Genomic DNA, 19507 nt, shown 5'->3' on the forward strand with positions numbered 1-19507 from the left:
ATCGTTTCCTCCTCCAACCCGCACTTCCTACACCTGCTATCACTGACCAAGCCTAATTTAAAGGCATGCGACGCCAGAAGGCAATGTTCAGTCAGAATACCCGTCATGAGTCTACAGTCCTCTCTTTTAATGATAGAAGCAACTGTGTTAGTCTAAGGTTGTAAGACCTACACATAATCTTCGACACTTTACAGCCCCGCGCTTGAACCCACGCCTTTTCTGCTTGGTCGATCATGTGCACCTCTCGCATTCGCTTAATCTCGCCCAATCTAATTGGGACGTCTACGGAGCAAGCTTCAAGGGATGCGCCCTTTTTACCTAATTCGTCCGCTTTTTCATTCCCATCTATTCCCATATGCCCTGGGACCCAATATAGATGTATGCTTCTCCCTGTCCCGATTCTCTCCAGAGACTGCTTACACTCTAACACGCATTTAGATGCTGTGCTATGCGAGATTATTGCCTTAATTGCTGCTTGACTGTCAATATAAAAGTTAACACGGTTGCAGCTTAAGCTATTCTCTTCCAGGGTTTCTACTGCTTTGGTTACGGCTAATATTTCCGCTTGAAAAACGCTACAGTAATCCGGCAGCCTGTAGGATCTGCTTAATTCCGGATCAGCGCAGTATACCGCAGACCCTACTCCTTCCACTATTTTGGAACCATCGGTGTACACATGTATCGCCTCGTCCGCCATTTGCGCACCCTTGCGCCAACCGTCCACCTCTATTGTGGCCTTAAGATCTCCCTCAAAGTGCAGGTAGGGAATCGTGTAGTCTGTTCGTCTTGTGACTGAGGACGCTATACTACTATGGCCATATGGTCGGCGCTCAAGCTGCCCCGAAGCATCGAGCCTGGTTGCGATCGTTAACGCTTTGTTCTTTGCTACCAGGTCTACAGGTGGAATGTGCAGAATGGCATACAGTGCAGCCGTCGGGGTTGTTTTCAGGGCTCCCGTAATGCAAAGCATCGATAGTCTGCATACCCCCTCTAATTTTTTGAGGTATGTTCTTTTTTGTGTGGCTTTCCACCAAACAAGAACTCCATAGTATAGAATAGGGCTTACAATCGCTGTAAAAACCCAATGAGAAAGAGAGGGCGATAGGCCCCAAGTACACCCCAGCATTCTTTTACATGCATAGAGTGCTGTTGAGGCCTTCTTGACCCTCTCCTACAAGTTGAGCATCCATTACAGCTTACTGTCTAGGATGATTCCTAGATATTTTGTGCAAGGTTTCTCCTGTAAGGTCACCGCTCCTAACTTAGGCCTGGTCCAATTTGGGACCTTGTACCTCTTTGTAAACAAGACCATATCCGTCTTCTCCGCATTGACTTTCAGCCCGACATTAGATGCCCAGGTATGAATATCCCGAAGCGCCCGATCCATCAAAGAACTAATCGTTGGAAGGCATTTTCCACTTATGACAATTGCAACGTCATCTGCGTAAGCCGTAAGTTTTACGGGTCCCTCATCGAATTGCCTGAGCAGTTGGTTGATGACCAGTGTCCACAGCAGAGGTGATAGCACCCCTCCCTGCGGCGTGCCCCTGTCCACTGATTTCGTGGCCTCGTACAATCCCCATTGTGATGTAATCTTTCTGCAATTTAACATGCATCCGATCCATCTGATTAAGGCAGGATGTACTTTAATGTAATTAAGACCATCCATAATCGCCCATTTTGCAACATTAATGAAAGCCCCGGCAATGTCCAAGAAGACTCCTAGAGCATACTCCTTATATTCCAGGGATTTCTCTATGCTTATTACCACCCTATGCAATGCGGTGTCTACGGACTTGCCTTTGGTGTACGCATGCTGTGTTGTGGAGAGCAGCTTTTCATCCACGTTGGACTTTATGTACACATATATCAGATACTCAAAGGTTTTGAGCAGAAATGATGTTAAGCTAATGGGTCTATAGTCTTTGGGATACACGTGACCGATCTTCCCCGCCTTTGGTAGAAAAGCTACACGAGCAGTTCTCCAAGAGTGCGGTACATGATTCAGTCTTATGCACCCATCGAATATTATTTTAAGCCATTCCATGACCGCCCCACTTGAGACTTGTAGCATGGCCGGGAATATACCATCTGGGCCCGGCGATTTAAACTTAGAAAACGTCTTCACTGCCCACTCGATCTTGGTATCGGTCACCAAGCCCGGCACCACTAGCTCCGTGATCGAAGTGTGAGTGATGTCTGCTGGTTCTTCTAAACCGTCTCCCGATGGGAAATTTGTATCGAGAAGCACCTCAAGGGATTCCTCACTATCACGTGACCATTCCCCGTTCTCTTTCTTTATAAGTCCCTGGACTATGTTTCCCTTTGCTAGGACTTTTTTCAACCGTGCTGTTTCACTGGAGCACTCTATGTCCGTACAGAAACTTTTCCATGATTTTCTCTTCGCCCTGGTAATTTCACGCTTGTAGATCCTCAGTAGATCCCTGTACTCGTCCCGACACGCTTCGCTTTCCGCGGTCTTTGCGAGTTTAAACATTTCTTTTACCTGTCTTCTTAGAAGACTCAGCTCATTGCTCCACCATGGCGGCTTTGCTTTTCCTCTGAATCTTCTTAGAGGGCAAGCTTTGTTATACGCAGTCATAAGCGTCCTTGTTAGGAATTCATTCGACTCCTCCAGTTCCTCTACATTAGCAACCTCTTTGGGTTGTCCCAGTTTCGTTTCTACATGTTTCTGGAATTTAGTCCAATTCGTTGCCCTAGGGTTTCTAAAGGTTCCTCCCTTCTCTACCCTCTTTAGTGGGATGCTGAAGCTTATATACGCATGGTCGGAGAAGGATGGTCTATCGAGAACCATTCAATCATACCTTGATATATCACGCTCGGAGCTCAATGTAATATCCAGAACATTGCTGGATGTTGGACCAATGTATGTAGGAACATTTCCCCTGTTGGCTATCTGCAAATTGGTTTGCAGGATGTAACAAAATAGAGATTCGCCTCTCTCGTTCGTATCTGCTCCTCCCCACGCATTGTGGTGCGCATTTGCATCTGCGCCTATGACCAACCGCCCTTTGCGCCCTTCCTCCTGTACTAGCCTTTTGCACTCCATCGGTGGAACCTCCGCAGCTTGGGCCATGTAGCAGGACGCCAGGATAAATGCCTGCTTATTCTTTTGCTCAACGGCCACCGCTACGAGATCCTCGGTGGTGTAATTAGGCAGCATATATGAATGCAGCTGTTTCCTTACCATTACTACAGCTCGCACCCGTCCTTCCGTTTGTGCGTAGTAAACGCCAAACCCTCGCGCGCTAAGTGCAGAAACCTTTCCTCCCGATGAGAGCCACGGCTCCTGGATCAGCGCCACGTCAAACGAACCCTCCTCAAGGGTTAGGAGGAGTTCGCTCGACGCCACTTTACTGTGTTGGAGGTTTATCTGTAGGACTAGCAGCACCATTGGGCTGTTTGTCCCCCTCCAGCACCTTCGTCTTGACGTCGTCGTCCTCCTCTTGCCTTTTTGGTTTAGAGTATTCGTGGCCCCCTTCAGCCCCTCGTGAATGTTGTGCCGTGTGTTCCTCTGTGCGAGTCACAGCACCATTTAGCGGTTGGTCCTCTTCTAGCACGTTCGTGGTGACGTCGGGGACCTCCACCTGACTTTTTTCCCTTAGGCTTCTGAGGTCCTTTTCGACTTCGCCCACTTCCAGCGTGTTAGGATTTTTATCCTCGGGACTTCTTTTCCTGAGTCGCATGTAAATTTTGTCAGTGCCAAAGGACATTTTGCCAAGCTGCGTGTACAAAATATCCTCCGCCTGCTTGTTTATTTGGAAGATGTAGAACTGACCATCCTCGGTAGGCCGAGATACAGTAAGTACCTTCCAATCCTGTGTCGGTATGTTCGGATTCTGATTCTGCAGAAGTCGCAGTGTATCCTCCGACTTCATCACGCATGGTATCCATACCTTAACTTTTGGTACCGTGGGGATTTCCGCTTTATCCACCACCTCAAACCGCGCATTCGTGCCTTGCCTTTGGAGGTTTGGAACGGCTTCCTCCAGCCACCGCAAGCTCGCGATGTTGTCGCACGCTATCATCTTCAACCCATTATACCATCCCCCCGAATCAAAGGTTGGAAGGGGCTTACTTGGTTGTTCCCGCATCATCTTAAGCATTAAGCTAATAAGATCCCTTTCCACAGATCTCCACCTTTAAGTAGTCATTTGTCCGAACGGACTGCTACGATCAACCAGCGCCACAGTCAGTGACTGCTTTGCCACATCACTCATCTTCTCGGGAAAAGCAGGAGTCTTAGTGTTATCTCCCTTTGGAACCTCCGAGAACACCGGAGTCTTAGCGTTATCTCCATTTGGCTTATCTCCTACTTCCGTAGTTGGAACTTCCCTCTGACTGGCAGCTTTCGAGGTAGTTTGCTACCTCGCTATTGGAACCCATCTGTCTTACAGCTTTGGGCCTACTTGTCTTGTCTATGCGACTGCCCTGCCTCGCGGCTGTAGGACTGGGTCCTTTCTGCCTCTTGAAAGCAGGCTTGTCGCCTTCTGCCGAACGTTGCCTCTTCATTCTGCCATTCGACGCTTCTTCCTCCTCGTACCGGTTGCAGAACCGAGGGTTTCTAGCAGCAAACCTTTTGAACTGCCTTCGACCAACTTCTACCAATTAAAACGAGTATCGAGTATCGATTTGCAGAGTTGCATTGGGGGGATCGCAATCAGATACCGAAAAGTTAGGCATCCTGCCTAAACATGCCGGCCCCCTTACGATACGCAACATCGTTTTATCCCCACCGATCTCCGACCGCTGAAAAGCAACGAGAAAAACGTTTGCATTAAAACTAAACTTAACCTAAATCGCATATTTCGCCAGCATCGCGGGTGACCGGGAGTCCTGCCCGACTTGCGCAGCATGCCACCTAAGCTAGGATGAAAAATAAACATTAGAAGTGGAGGAAAGTGAATATATCTTGCCTTTGGTTATACATAATTCTTAGATATATATAGAATCCATGAAGTGATATGACGTAGAAGGTCAATCGTGCTGGACTAAGAGGCCGAGGTCTCCGTTCCAGACTGGGAAACATTTTTTTTTTTTTGGACGGAGAGGCCGCGGCCTCCGTTCCAGATTCGCATAATTTTTGTTTGGTTGGACGAAGAAGTCGAAGTCTCCGTTCCAGACTCGCATTATTTTTGTTTAGGTTTTTCTGGGCTGGACGAAGAGGCCGAGGTCTCCGTTCCAGCGTCTAATGTATCGTGTCGCTCTCGGGGCGACTACCTTTTTTGTTGGAGGAGGTGTGGCATCTTTTGAGGTGCCAGGGCGAGTGACCGTGAGGTTGGTTGGGTGAAGCGGAGCTGTTTTATTACAAAACGTATGTTAAAATAGATGAATTAAGTGCATATGCGAAGCATATTATTAAATACAATTCTTACCAAGCAGAGATGCGTTATTTACGTTCACCTGACATAAATTTTCAGATTGGCGATGCGTTCTCCGCGACGCGTTCTATCTACACGTACCATTATGCTAAATGTACCATGCAACCTTGTCGTGTATTTATTGGTCAGCTGATAGCTGGTATGGTGTGTTTGTGGCGTGCGAATATATATATATATATATATATATATATATGTATTTGCTTGCCCTTAAAAAAAAACTAGGTCACTGGGGCAGTAGCACACTAAGCCAGTAGAAACATTTGACTTTTTCTAATTTCGGGACTTTGTCATGTCGGGATTCTTTTATTTCGGGACTCGGATTGTTTTTGTACCGAGCCCTTATAATGACTGTTTGTGATGTTTGTTGTTGAAAAACAACAAGTCCCGCCCACAGCCAGAAAACAGGGCCCAAAAAACGTAAAGGGTAAAAGACCTCTCCTTGCACAAAAAATTAAACATTTTTTTTTACAAAGAAATTTTTTTTGTTTTGTTTTCCTTTTTTTTTTTTGAATTCCTTTGTTGTGTATGACTGGTTGGTACTGCATTAGATGCCCATATTCGACAAAAACACGTCAGTACCGATTCTGATGTTTTGCGGTTTTCGGTACTGCTTTGGTGTAGTTATCGGTATCCGCTTTTTTTCTTTCTTAATATGACAGCACTAATGAAACTGTCGGTGTTGTGCCGTGGGTTGCCATCTCGTGGAAAATTATGGTGTTTATGGATTATACACGCAAAAGGTATGGGTGATATGTACTTATAAGGGTTTTTGGCAGCCCTGATTCCTTTTGCTATAGCCACGGAACCGGGATTTTAAGGGCCCGTTACTGGAAGGTTGTGGTGAGTACATGCCTTCTGCTATATTGTCACTATCTAAGCAAAAGCCAACGTGGAACGACGTAAGTACGAGATAATTATAAGGTATTTTAATATTTGTCCTAATGGTTCTTTTCTTTTTTTCTTTTTCTTTTTCGTTTCAGATGGAACCGGTGCAATTACTCATAGTAAGTTTGCAGACTGAGGATGAGGAGCCCATACACGTAGTGGCGGATATACTATATCCTGAGCGGCGGAGGGGCTCCTATATTTGCTACGCACCGGACGAGCTGGTGCAGCAGGCGGTGGCGGAAGGGCTGAGGCGCGTGAACCCCAGTGTCCTCAGAGCTCTGCGGACGCCTCTTTGGTTCACCTGCGTGGGAATACTAACGCCTGGTACAGGGCGTGCTACGTGAGTCTCGAGGGCATATTGTGGTGGCGGCGGCCACCCCACGGTGCGTTCCAATGTCGTGTGTGCGCCCGCACCATCTCTACCGTTTCGTGTTTGGTAGCCCACTTAAATGGGCATATGAGATTACTTCCGTTTCGGTGCTGGGATTGCCCGAAGCAGTATGTTTCGTCCGCGTCACTGTCCCGGCACCGAACTCGGATGCATTAGGCCATTTAGATGTGCGAGGAGATTTTGCCATTTTGGTTTGCACATGATTTCGTTTTGTTTTTTATTTTCATGAAGTGGATTTGGGTTATTAGGTTAAAAAAAATAAAGTTTAAAAACAATGTCGATCTTGTTTTTTTTCTTTGTGGAAGAACCATTGGGGGTCGAGTTAGCGAGCATGGAAACTCGGTAAGTATGTCGTAGGTTAGATTTTATTTTATTTCATTTTTGAATTTTTTATTTCTTTTATTTCATTGACAACTTTTGATTTCTTTTCTTTTTTGTTTTAGGTGGCTGGCTCATATCATTACTGACTGGTGAACCCTCATACGTTTCATAGGTTGATTTAAGAGTGCAGCCTGCTCACTCTCGTGTGGATAACGCTTAAGAATTCAGGCGTCTGCAAAACCCTGTATGCCAATAACAATCGGACGATGTCTGAAGTTGGATTTCTTTGCCTCAGGCAATGGATAATGATTTACATCGATTATTTTATTTAGATTGCGTGTGACAGTCTTTGTAACCTCCTTCAAACGCTTAAAATTGTAAGTTTTTTCTGGTGTTACAAAAATATTAAGCGGAATCGATGCTAAAAATTACACACTGCTACTTCATCTGGTGCTGAATACTCAACGATTTCTGTGCATAAATTACTACATTTAATGGTGCCAACATTTTGTTGATTACCTTTCTATTACGTACATCCTTGTACAGCATATACGGTTTGCCTGTCTCTACTTGCGATTCTATAATGGCAAACCAAAGGCTTTGTGCTTTTACTTTCTTATTAGCACGTCCCGATTACTCATATTTAGTATACAATTTTTTAAACTCATCGCCCCATACTTCATGCAAGCCAGGACATTTGTGTGGGCAAATAAGCGACCAATCTTCATTAGCTTCAACCCGTTTCATAAACAGATCTGGTATCCATAGAGCGTAAAATAAATCTCTAGCTCTACGCTCTTCTTTGCCAGTATATTTCTTTAAATCCAAAAACTCATAACATAACGTGATACATTATTGAATACTCTTAACATTGGTACCCAACCATTTGATGTGCCATTGGTGCCCGCAATTGCTGTGCCTTTTGCGCGTATACAATGTACATTTAGTCCAATACCACCCGCTGATTTGGAAATTACAGCACATTGGTGAGCTGAAGTGAATATGCCATCACTCGAATCAGCAACCATAGTTAAAAGGAAACACGATGATAACTGTGGTTGTCTAGTAGCTGCAGCAAAGAGAGTTGGTGAAGCATGTGTAAAATAACGTTCGGATAGTAAGTTGTATGTTTCAATAGCAGCATCAATATCTTCACCATGTATACCAATGGAAACACGCACTAACATATGCTGTGGACGCTCAACTATTTTACCATTGAGTTTAAGCAAATAAGAACGCTCTAGCGTTTTGAAACCAAAATAATTGTAACCGAGATCATGATCGTATATTATAGCTGAATTTAAGCGATCAGCATTTTTCTTTACCACTTCATAAAGAAAATCTGATATTATGGGTGTAGCTAAGCCAGTTTCGTCGATCACATGATAATACAATGCACTAATAACATCTGAGTTTCGTGTGTTCGTTTCTTTGTGTAAATTTGATATAGCAATACGTGCAGCTAGCGTTGCATAGTCGGCATGTTGTGTTGTAAGACTTGCTGCAATTTCCGCTGCCAAGCTATCAAGGTCTTGTGTATTGACACCGCAATATAAACTTTTAATGTGATGGCTACCGGATCAATGAAATCCATGTTGAGTCCATAGCAAAGCTTTTGTACGCGTGAAGTAATTTTATCGAAGTGTATATCCTCTTTACGTCCATCTCGCTTAATTACGTATAATTTAGAAGACTTCATTTTTACAATTGTATAAAAAAATTTCTTTACAAATACTATCGGCACATGCAAAATGCGGCTAATTTTTTTCAAGCTGCGAAACGTTCAGGTAATCTGTTAAGAGGCACAACCGAAAACAGCTGGGTCACCGTTAATGGCCAACCTAACAAACTTCCTACTGTTGGATCTCATACATGGAATGGGTGTAGGCAGTTGCCGTTGTTGCTTTTTAGCACCACCAGCTGCAGGTATGTCAATGATGCGATGCTTTCCCACTCTGCATCAGCTAAGATCAGAAACTAGATATGTTTTATGGTCAGGCACCGATCAGGAGTCCTGATTTAAGAATATTTATCACCGCAGGGCTCATTCCGGTAGTTAGCAAACAGTAGGGAGCAAAATATACTCTGCTTATGCACCAACGATCTGCTTTGCGCCACGTCCAGTGATAATATCTCTGACTCAAAAAGTGGGGCCGTACATTCCCTACCACATTTAGTAGCTAGAGCCCATGGCCTACATAGTGCAAATCTACTTTTAGGTCGTCTCGATTTAGTTGTGCAAAGGACAGATAAATATTCATTCGTGCCTGTTGGTTGCGCAATTATCGCTGGTTTTGATGAACAGTTGAGGCCTAGTGTAGTTAAAACTATCCAGGACGGGCTTCGTCTGCGCACACGTTGGATTGTTTGATTACCTTTAGGTTGCCTGGGTTATATAACATTAGTTAAAAGGAGCGTAAGGGGTAGTGAATGGACCAGTTAAATGTTGAATATGATGATTATACAAATTTGAGAACTCAAGCTTTGGTATTTCTAGATAAAACATTGGAAAATAACCTACAGCCAATGACAAATTAAATGCGCGATTATAACATTGGATCCGTACAATCTGTGGTACATCAATTTGATTTGTTGTTGCGAAAGGGAGTCGGCGACATACTGCAAGCAAATAATATGCATGATGCAAAAGAGCTGCAAAAGCTGGTTAATTTATTATGTGCAGACCGTAAAGGTGTGAGATGATGTAAAAAATCAAATCCAAGAAGGATAATAGCAGTGTAAGTGCAGCGGAATTCAATGAATTTGTTAAATTATTGTACTAATTCACTTTATATAATTGTATTTGTATTGTATAAACTGTATACAATGGTTCGTAAATTCTTACTATGTAGTAATCGAAGTTTGAAAATAAACACAGGACCGAATAACATTTAAATGTTTGTATAGGTCGACGTCGAGGCCGTCCGCGGGGAAAATGCTGGAAGAAATGGAGGGTCATGTCTTACGGAGCACGACGCAATTGCAAAGTAATTAATAGCCTTCAAAACATAGTCCCTAACGGGTCAATCGTTTGGATTTTGCACCTTGCTGTCACTTTCACAAAACAATCAAACAACATTACGGCACTACCGAGGTAAAATTTTAAAAATAATTCCCTAACCATTAAAATTTGTGTATCAAAATTATGACCAGCAAGGGAAAGAATTGTTGCAATTGGGTGCCAAATCTGAGCAATAATTTATAGGAGGTTTGCGAAAATGAGCCTGTCACGACCCTTTGTAGAATAAAGGACCCGTGAAACTATGCTACTTACATGCGACAAAGTTATCGGTTTGATAAAGAACAAAAATTAGGGGGGGAGGGGGGGGGGGCGCTGGTTTTGGATGTGCTTGTTCAGTGAGACGATAAAAAGGAATCTGTCAATCCATTCGTAACTATGAGAAACCCCTATTCACCATATTTCGTTAATCCGATTCGCGAGTTAAAATTATGACATAAACGTTTTACTTTCTAAGAGAGAATGACTGCATTTAAAACATTTCTTGGGTTCTCCCACAACCCATTAGAATTGTGGCCATCCTTCAGTGATCTGAAAAACTGATTTCCAAATAATCAGATCATAACGATATGTGATTGTTCGAGTTTCAATTAATTATCAGTATATGCTCTGTTTATAATGGGGAAAAACTTCCATGCCTCTTAAACGAACTTTATTTGATTTTTTTTTATTAATTGTATTATTTATGAGATGAAACTCCTGTTGGCCTCGTGCCTTTAGCCGAGTGCATTTATGTTCTCTGTCAGACAGAGGATCTGCGTTAGGGTTCTGGTGTCCTCGCTCGGGGCGAGTGAATGTGGGTTGACTTTTGGAAATTTAAAATATACCAAGGCCGAAAGCCCTTAGATTCTGTGGCAGATCGGTTAGCCCTTCCGCGGTAGGTTTTTATGATGTCCTCGTTATGGGATAACGAGTTAATGGGATGGTTTCTGGTGTCCTCGCTCGGGGCGAGCGAGTGAACTTGGGGATTTTCTGTTCAGGGGGCCCCCGGTTAATCTTGTTAAAGAAACATAGAAAAAAATGCGGTTTGTTTGCGAGCTTTTGGTAAGCTCTCCCGTGTCTTCGTGCATCTCGCTCCCTTTCCCCATTACCCACCAGTAGTCAGGTGTAGGATTCCCTCCGGTAGACTCGACACGATACCGGGGGTAGAGAACAAAAAAAGAAGATATAGGATCGCCCTCCGGTAGACTCGCACCATCACGAGACCGGGGGTTGATTATAATTAGGGCCTCGGGAGAGACACAAGCTTAGGGATAGCGGGGCATCGCGGCGCGTGGTTGAACGCGTCTTTATGTCCCGTGCTCCCTTTCACCATTGCCATCGCGTAGTACGTTTTAGGATTCCCCTCCGGTAGACCCGCACCATCACGAGACCGGGGGTTGATTATAATATACGGCTCGGGAGAAACGTAGGCTTAGGGATAGAGAGACACGAAGACGCGGGTTCCTTAATATGCTTTCCATGCCATCACCAACCGTGGGCCTCTGATTTTAGGTAGTCGGGGAAATAGAATTTTGGTTTTTGGGGGTTTTTAAGGCGGAATTTGGCACCTTAAATTTAATCCTCCTTGTCGTGGGACGGAAGGAGTACCAATTTCGTAATAGGTCTAGTTATTTGTCCCTTGGTTGTATGAACGTCAACAACACGCACACGGTTATCAGAACCTGGGTGTGTGTTGACGATTCTTCCCATTCTCCACTCGTTGGGTTGGAGGTTGTCCTCTTTGATAACAACTAGGTCTCCGGTTTTTAGATTAGGTTGTGGATGTTTCCACTTGTACCGTTTCTGGATCTCGGTGAGATATTCGGTTTTCCATCGCTTGCAGAAAGTCTGATGGAGGGCTTAGAGTTTCTGCAACCGATTGATCATCGCGGCAGGGCTCTCACTAGCATCGGGCTCTGGCGGAGCCAGTAGATGGCTGCCAGTGAGGAAATCACCTGGGGTAAGTGTCTCTAGGTCCGTTGTGTCATTGGATGCCGGGCTGAGGGGCCGCGAGTTCAGGCATGCCTTGATGCGGCACAAGAGGTTATGGAATTCCTCGAAGGTGAAGTTGTGTGGTGAAATGGCTTTTGGAGCTTTTCACTCCAGCCTCCCACAGCCCTCCCATATGAGGAGCGCCCGCAGGGATGAATTGCCACGTGAGTGACTGATGGCTGTACTTTGCGACAGCGTTCTCTCGCGCTTGTGAGATAAAGGTCTTGAATTCTGATCGTAAGAATCGCGACGCTACGACAAAGTTCGTACCATTGTCGGAGTACATATTTTTTGGGCATCCGCGCCTAGATATGAACCGGGCAAATGCCACAAGAAATGATTGTGTGCTGAGGTCAGTAGTGGCCTCCAGATGAACTTCTCGTGTGGAAAAACACACGAACAGGCAAACATAGCCTTTGATTAGTCGACACCCTCTGCCGCGGTAACTTTTAATATCGAAGGGTTCGGCGAAGTCGACTCCAGTATTCGTGAATGCACGGCTGAGTTGGGTCTGAGCACGCTTTCGGTGTATAGTGCAAACTTTGCAATTGCGAACTGTTGACCTAATAATGGTTTTGATGTTAGGTATCCAATATTGGGTGCGTATCAGGCGTAACATGAATTGGTTTTCCCCATGCAGACTTTGTTGATGAAACATTAAGACTGTCAGACGGGATAACCGGCAGTTGTATGGGAGGAGGATTGGGTGGCGTTCATTAAAACTAAGTCCTTTGACGCCCCGAGTCGCCCTCCTACCCGAATGATGCCATGTTGGTCTAGGTAGGGATTAAGTGAGAGTATTGCACTTTTCCCTGCAATTGGTTTTCCGGCCTTTAGATCATTATATTCGGAACTATAATGTTGTTTCTGATAGATTTTAATTAAGAGTTGGGTTACTGAGTTGACTTCATCAGGAGAGATTAAAGGTGACTCGAACTGAAATGATTTTTTTGTTTTGGGGTGAGTTCTTTGGTAGAACCTCATAAAGTATGAGAGCACCCGTAAAGCCCTAGGTAGGTCTGAAAAGCGTTGGATAACATCGGCAGTATTTACTGTTGTTGTTGCGCAGGTCTTCGCCCTTTTTTCCTCTACGGAGGTGATGTAGTCACTTTCTTGTGCTGGCCATTAGGAAGTGTCTTCTTGCAGCCAAGAAGGTCCCTGCCACCACAACGAATTGTTGACCAATTCAGACGCAGGTAATCCTCTGCTACCTAAATCTGCTGGGTTAGATTCTAAGTTTAAATGCAACCAGTCCTTATTTCCGACCATGTCGATGATCTTGGTGATCCGATGTGCGACGGAAACGGACCATGCGAGAACGATAGTTGAATCCGTCCAAAGGTGCACTTTTACAGGTCCCAACTTGAGGTTCCTGAAAATTGATTCGATGATTGCCGCTAACAGCACGGCTCCGCAAATTTCCAATCGTGGAAGAGAAAGAGTTTTCACTGGGGCTACTCGGGTTTTGGCTAGAAATAGGTTTGTTCCGATGTCATTATCCGTTTTCACGCGCATGTAACGGCCGCTGCATAAGCCTTCTCGGATGCGTCACAAAATCCATGGATCTCGATGTCGGTTCCTGGTGAAAAGTTGACCCATCTAGGTATCCTGATTTTATCGATTTCATGGTATTGGCCGGTAGTTAAAGGGAAGGATAATACATCACTCACCTGCAGTCCAGTGGTTTTGCCAATAGTGATGTTGGTGTTGATGATGTTGCTGATGAGGATTAGGGCGATGTTGGCGGCAACTGACTCCTCCTAGACCTCTCGTTGCGTTTTGTGTGAAATAATACTGACGTCCAACGGCCAATCTCCACAGGTTGCTTTCGCACAATACGTCGGAAAGTATGCCAAAGCGAACAATTGTATATCTTTCCAATTAGGAATATTACCACGGAGTTTGTTAAAATTCTCAAACTCATCAAAAATTTACAGGAAATTGTAGGTATTTGTTGCAGGATTATGCTGCACTTTACTTTGCTTTGCTGAACGAGTTGGTTTTTCCTGAAACCTTAACGTTTTCACCACCTTTTGCCTTATTCTGCACACGAAATGCAGTATTAATCCACTCAATAAAATACGATCTTTTTACATTAATCAAATATTTATCTTTAATTCGGATAATTTCAATATTAAGTTGAATTCACATATTTACATCTGCAATGTTTCACTTATTTGTATCCTTCTGAATATAAATCAATTTGATTTCATATTAAGATTTAAGCAAAGCTATACACTTCAAAAATCCACTGCAAACACCGACTATAAAAGGACAGCTAAGTCAAGATGGATTTCACATTGGTTGGAATTTAGACATAGGGTATTGTAAAGTTTTGGATTATTTATTTGAATAGCTTCTTTGTAGAGCTCAAAAGAGAAAAAAAAATCACCAGTAACTTTTCAAGATTTGGATATATAATGAAAAAATATGTATGTTGCCAAAACGGTGGTGGTTTTTTGACAGCTTGGCGATCATGCCATATCGCCATCCTGCATTTGCGGCGAATTAAATTTGGTGGATTTTCGCGGTGGAGGCTGCCACACGTCCATTAGGATTCCCACTAGGGAATTCAAGGGTAGATACCATGCATTGATTCTAGGGCTATTTCAATATAAATTACAATTCAATAGATCGAATACAATACAAACTATGGGTTGTAAATAAATTTAGAGATATACGTATGTACAAGGAGGAGAGGGGACGGGTGGCAGCCTACGCCGTGTAAACATCCTGGCCCGCCTAGGCGTACTAAGCGCCTAAAGTGTGTTGCAGCTCGGTCAGAGCTCGAACTGCTTCCTTGATTAGGATTTTGCCCACTTTGGTTTTGTACGTGGCGGTGCGTAAACCGGTAGCGGTGCACCGGATGGTGCGGTCTGACACGGTCGGTGGGCGCTGGTTACGCCGGGAACGGGGTGTGAGCGATGCTGCTGCCGGTTGTTGTTGATGAGTGCTGCGTTTTGGTGGTTGGCGGCGGCGCGATTGACGATGATGGCGCACCGGCTGTGATGCTGCATGCTGGGGTTGGCGACTACCGGTGTCGCGGTGCAAGAGTGTGTGGTGAGGGAGCCCACATACGTGACAGCGCTCGCGGGAGGTACACACAAGTGTGTGGTGTGACAAGGCCAAGCAATTAGTGCAATATTTATGCGCCCTGGCAATCACGGCACGTTGTTGTGGTGGCATGGCCGTAAACAATGGGCACGTCGATAACGCATGATGTCGCATACACAGACGGCAGCGTCGATAATCGGACACGGCGTCGTCAATTCGTGATGGAGTCGCTGGCACTGTCACTTGGGACGCCAAGGAGCGACGCGGTGTAGGAACCGGGGCACATTGACGATTCATCTGTTGAAAAAAGGAGTATATGAATGTGTGTTGTATATTGAGGAGAACATCAAGGTAGGGACTGCCTGTGAGAGTTACGGTATGATTCAGTTTGTTCTGAGATGGTATCGATAGTCAAGCTTAGTGGACTGTAGTTGGTTGGGGAGATGGTAAGGAACCGTGGGGTTCTGAGTCGAATTCCGCTGGTGGCAGGAAACACAATTTTGTGATAGGCCTGGTGAGCACACCATTTTGCGTGCGTACGTCGACTACTCGGATATGGCCGTCTCTTCCTATATGGGTGTCTTCCACGCGTCCTAGGCGCCATTCGGTAGGGGGTAGGTTGTCTTCCTTAATGACGACTAGATCGCCGATTTTAGGGGGAGGTTGAGCGGTTTTTCCATCGATAACGCTTATGTAACTCCATGAGATAGTCATTCTTCCAGCGTTTGCTGAATTGGTGATGTAAAACTTTCAACCGGTCCCACCGGTTGATCATAGATAGTTGTTCATAGTTCGGCTCGGGGGTGGCGAGAAGGGGTGCGCCTCGGAGAAAGTGGCCGGGTGTGAGGGCGGTGAGATCCGCTGGATCCTGATAAAGCGGGGAGATAGGACGAGAATTGAGAACGGCCTCGATGCGAATTAATAGAGTCGAGAATTCTTCAAAGGTGAAGCTGTGCGTTCCGGCGACCCTTTTAAAATGGGTTTTAAAGCTTTTGACGGCAGATTCCCATAATCCGCCATGTGGGGTGCGCCGGGGGGTATAAATTTCCAATCGATACCTTGTGGCGCATACTTTTGGACAATATCTGTCGAGACTTCGTTGAGGAAGTTGACGAACTCTACTTCGGTAGCTCGCTTAGCACCAATGAAGGTTGTGCCGTTGTCGCTTATCATTTGCTTCGGATACCCTCGACGCCCTACAAACCGGGCGAAGGCAGCGCGAAAAGCCTTACTAGTGAGATCCGAACACAATTCCAGGTGGATCGCCTTGGTAGTGAAGCAAACGAAAACGGCCACATAACCTTTTACGAGGGTTGGAGATCGGAGCATCGACGCTTTGATTTGAAACGGGCCGGCGAAGTCTACACCAGTAGTAGTGAAGGGGGGCGCGAAAGTGCATCGTTCGGAGGGTAAAGCTGCCATTATTTGGGATTGCGTTTGTCGCTTATGGATGGTGCAGACTTTGCATTGGAAAATACATTTTTTTAGCTGAGGTTTGAGTCGGGGGTAGAGAATTCCTGCCTCATAGCTTGTTGCAGGAGCCGGAGGTCCGCATGGAGGAAGCTCTCGTGTAGAAACCTTATATAGAGGGAAGTAAATCTCGCTTTTTCGGGGAGAATGATGGGATGACACTCATTGTATGTCATGTCGGCGTTTACTAATCTTCCGTTGGCACGGAGAATCCCGTTTATATCCAGGAAGGGGTCAAGTGCCAGTAGGGGGCTTCGCTTTCCGATTGGTTTTGAATTTCCGAGGGAGGCTCTTTCGGAAGCGAAGAATTTCGACTGAGTCAAGCTCAGCAGACGGATTTTCGCGCGCATGACGTCGGCGTAAGAGAGGGCGGGATCGTTAGGGTACGACTGCCTCCTACGGCATTTCTAAGCCGAGTTACAAATTTTAACATGTACGCTGTTACGCGTAGGGCGCGAGGATAGGAGGAGAACCGTTCCAAGAAGTCTTCTGACTCTTCCGCTGCATGCACTGATTCGACTCGGCGAAGTTCGGGGGGTACAATATTTCTGGCCGTTGGTGTTGGCCAGTCCTCGGGGGGTCGGGAAAGCCACTCTGGACCATTCCACCATAGCGACGAGTTAGAGAGATCGTCGGGGCTGCATCCTCTGGTTCCAAGATCCGCGGGGTTGTCTTTGCTTCGCACATGTCGCCAAGGGACATTTCCAACGAGGTCTATGATCTGCGCTGTTCGGTTAGAGACGTAAGTTTTCCACGAGTGGGGTGGCTTTTCCAGCCAGGCTAGCACGATTTCCGAGTCGGACCACATGATTAATTTTTTTTGACTTAGGCTGAGATAGGGTTGGACTACTGCGACTAATTTTGCTAATAAGAGCGCTCCGCATAGCTCCAGGCGTGGCAGACTAATAGTTTTGAGAGCAGCCACTTTGCCTTTGGACACTATAAGGTGAGAGTGGACCTGAGTACCGACGGTACTTCTTAGGTACAGGGTTGCGCAATAAGCCTTTTCTGAGGCGTCGCAGAATCCGTGGAGCTCAACGTATTGATCGGGCGTAAAATTCATCCATCGGGGTATCTGGATGGCTGAGATAGAGGGAAGGTTTTGAGAGAACTGCGCCCATTTGGCTAGACGGATGGGTTTAACCTTCTCGTCCCATTCGGTCCCATCTAACCACAATTCTTGCATGAGCATCTTCGCTTGGATCATTATGGGCGTCAGCCACCCTGCGGGATCGAAAAGTTTCGCAATAGAGGAGAGAATTTGCCGCTTCGTGGATGCAGTGGATGCCGGATTTGAGTCGACGGTATACGAGAATGTATCCGTTAGGGCGTTCCACTGGATGCCCAGGGTCTTGGCGGTGCTAGTCTTTTCGAACTCGAGAAAGCTTGTTTCCAGCAGATCAGTTTTCGATATTTTTTGGAGGATGTTGGGATGGTTTGCCGTGAACTTTTTCAGGGGAAAGCCGGCTGTATTGAGAGCGTCTATAGTCTCTGTTAGGGATTGCTCGGCTGATTGAAGATCATGACTGCCAGATAAAATATCGTCAACATACGTCTCGGATTTTAGTATTGGGGCTGCGCGTGGATGGGAATCGGCTATGTCTTTCGCCAGCTCGTGTAGAGTGCGAATAGCCAGGAAAGGCGCGCAGTTAACCCCGAAGGTGACCGTTTTTAACTTGTAGTCCTTTATTGGACTGTGTTCGGGGGTTCGGAATATTATCGGTTGGTAGTCTCGGTCATCGGGGTGCAAGAGAATTTGGCGGTACATTTTCTCACGTCGCCATTAAACACATATTTATATGTTCGCCATTTCAGCAACATAAGTCGGAGATCGGGTTGGAGGGTTGGTCCGGTACATATAACATCGTTGAGGGAGTGACCGGAACCCGACTTTTTGGAGGCGTTGAACACAACTCTGACTTTTGTTGTCTTTTTGTCTGGCCTTACGACTGCATGGTGAGGGAGATAGAATGAGCAGTATTTACCCAGGGATTCTATTTCATTGGGACTGCATTCTTCCATGTGGCCTAGGGACAGATATTCTTCGAGTACCTGGTCGTACTGCTGCTTGAGATCGCCCTTTTTTGAGAGGGAACGTTCCATGCCGTGGAACTGTCGTAGGGCTGCAGTACGGGACTGACCTAGGTCGACATCGTTCGGGAATGTTGGTTTAAAGGGGAGCCGAACCATATATCGACCGTCATCCATGCGAGTGGTTGTGCTTTGATAAAAGTCTTCGCACATTTTATCTTCTGGGGTTTCCACTCGCACTCTGGGTATTTTTTCGATTTCCCAGAATTGCCTTAGCTGTTCATTCAGCTGGACATTCGTCACTTCCCACGCTTGAGAGGAGTGTGATCCGACCTTTTCGGGGGTTTGGCCACTTATTATCCAGCCCAATATCGTGTTTTGTGCTAGCAGTCTGGGCGAGATCTTTTCTATGCCATTTAGCATTATTTGTGGGACAAGATCACTGCCTAATACCAGATCAATTTGGGAGGGGTTCTGAGTGTTCTGGTCTGCTAGCTTGAGATGGGACCATTTACGCATTTGGTCGTTATTTAGCGTGAGTGTTGGGAGTTGCCTAGTGAGCCGAGGTAGCACGATTGCCTGGGCCTTTATTTTTACCTTGTGGTCATTTGAGACTAGGGTCAGTGAGCATAGCTTGTTGGAGGTTTGTACTACTCCGCCTCCCATTCCCGATATTTCAAATAGGGAGTGGGTATATGGGAGGCCTAGCTTGATTTGAGCTTTCGACGAGATGAAGCTACGCTCTGACCCTTGATCCACTAAGGCTCTGAGCCTGAAGCAGTCCCCTCGGTGTTCTATGGACACTATCGCTGTGGGGAGAATGATCTTGCTATCATTTTCCGCATGCAAAGATTGGATGCGGACAGCGTTTGAGGTGGTTGGAAGTTCCTCGTTGGTATCTGGGTTGGTAACGTCCTGAGTAGTTGCTACTTGGGCTGCCGTTCTTCGAGGGCCATT

The 19507-nt window shown here is 45.7% G+C and overlaps 1 protein-coding gene and 1 pseudogene across 1 annotated transcript in view; both read right to left on the bottom strand.

Annotated features, from left to right (window-relative positions):
• The window catches only part of onecut, a 161371-nt gene that overhangs the window by 25670 nt on the left and 116194 nt on the right, over positions 1-19507 (bottom strand). The gene's annotated exons all lie outside the window — the stretch shown is intronic.
• On the bottom strand, positions 7134-8761 carry LOC137234886 (ribonucleoside-diphosphate reductase large subunit-like; annotated as a pseudogene).

The sequence above is a fragment of the Eurosta solidaginis genome, chromosome X, assembly GCF_040869045.1.
Source record: "Eurosta solidaginis isolate ZX-2024a chromosome X, ASM4086904v1, whole genome shotgun sequence".
Taxonomy (NCBI): Eukaryota; Metazoa; Arthropoda; class Insecta; order Diptera; family Tephritidae; genus Eurosta; species Eurosta solidaginis.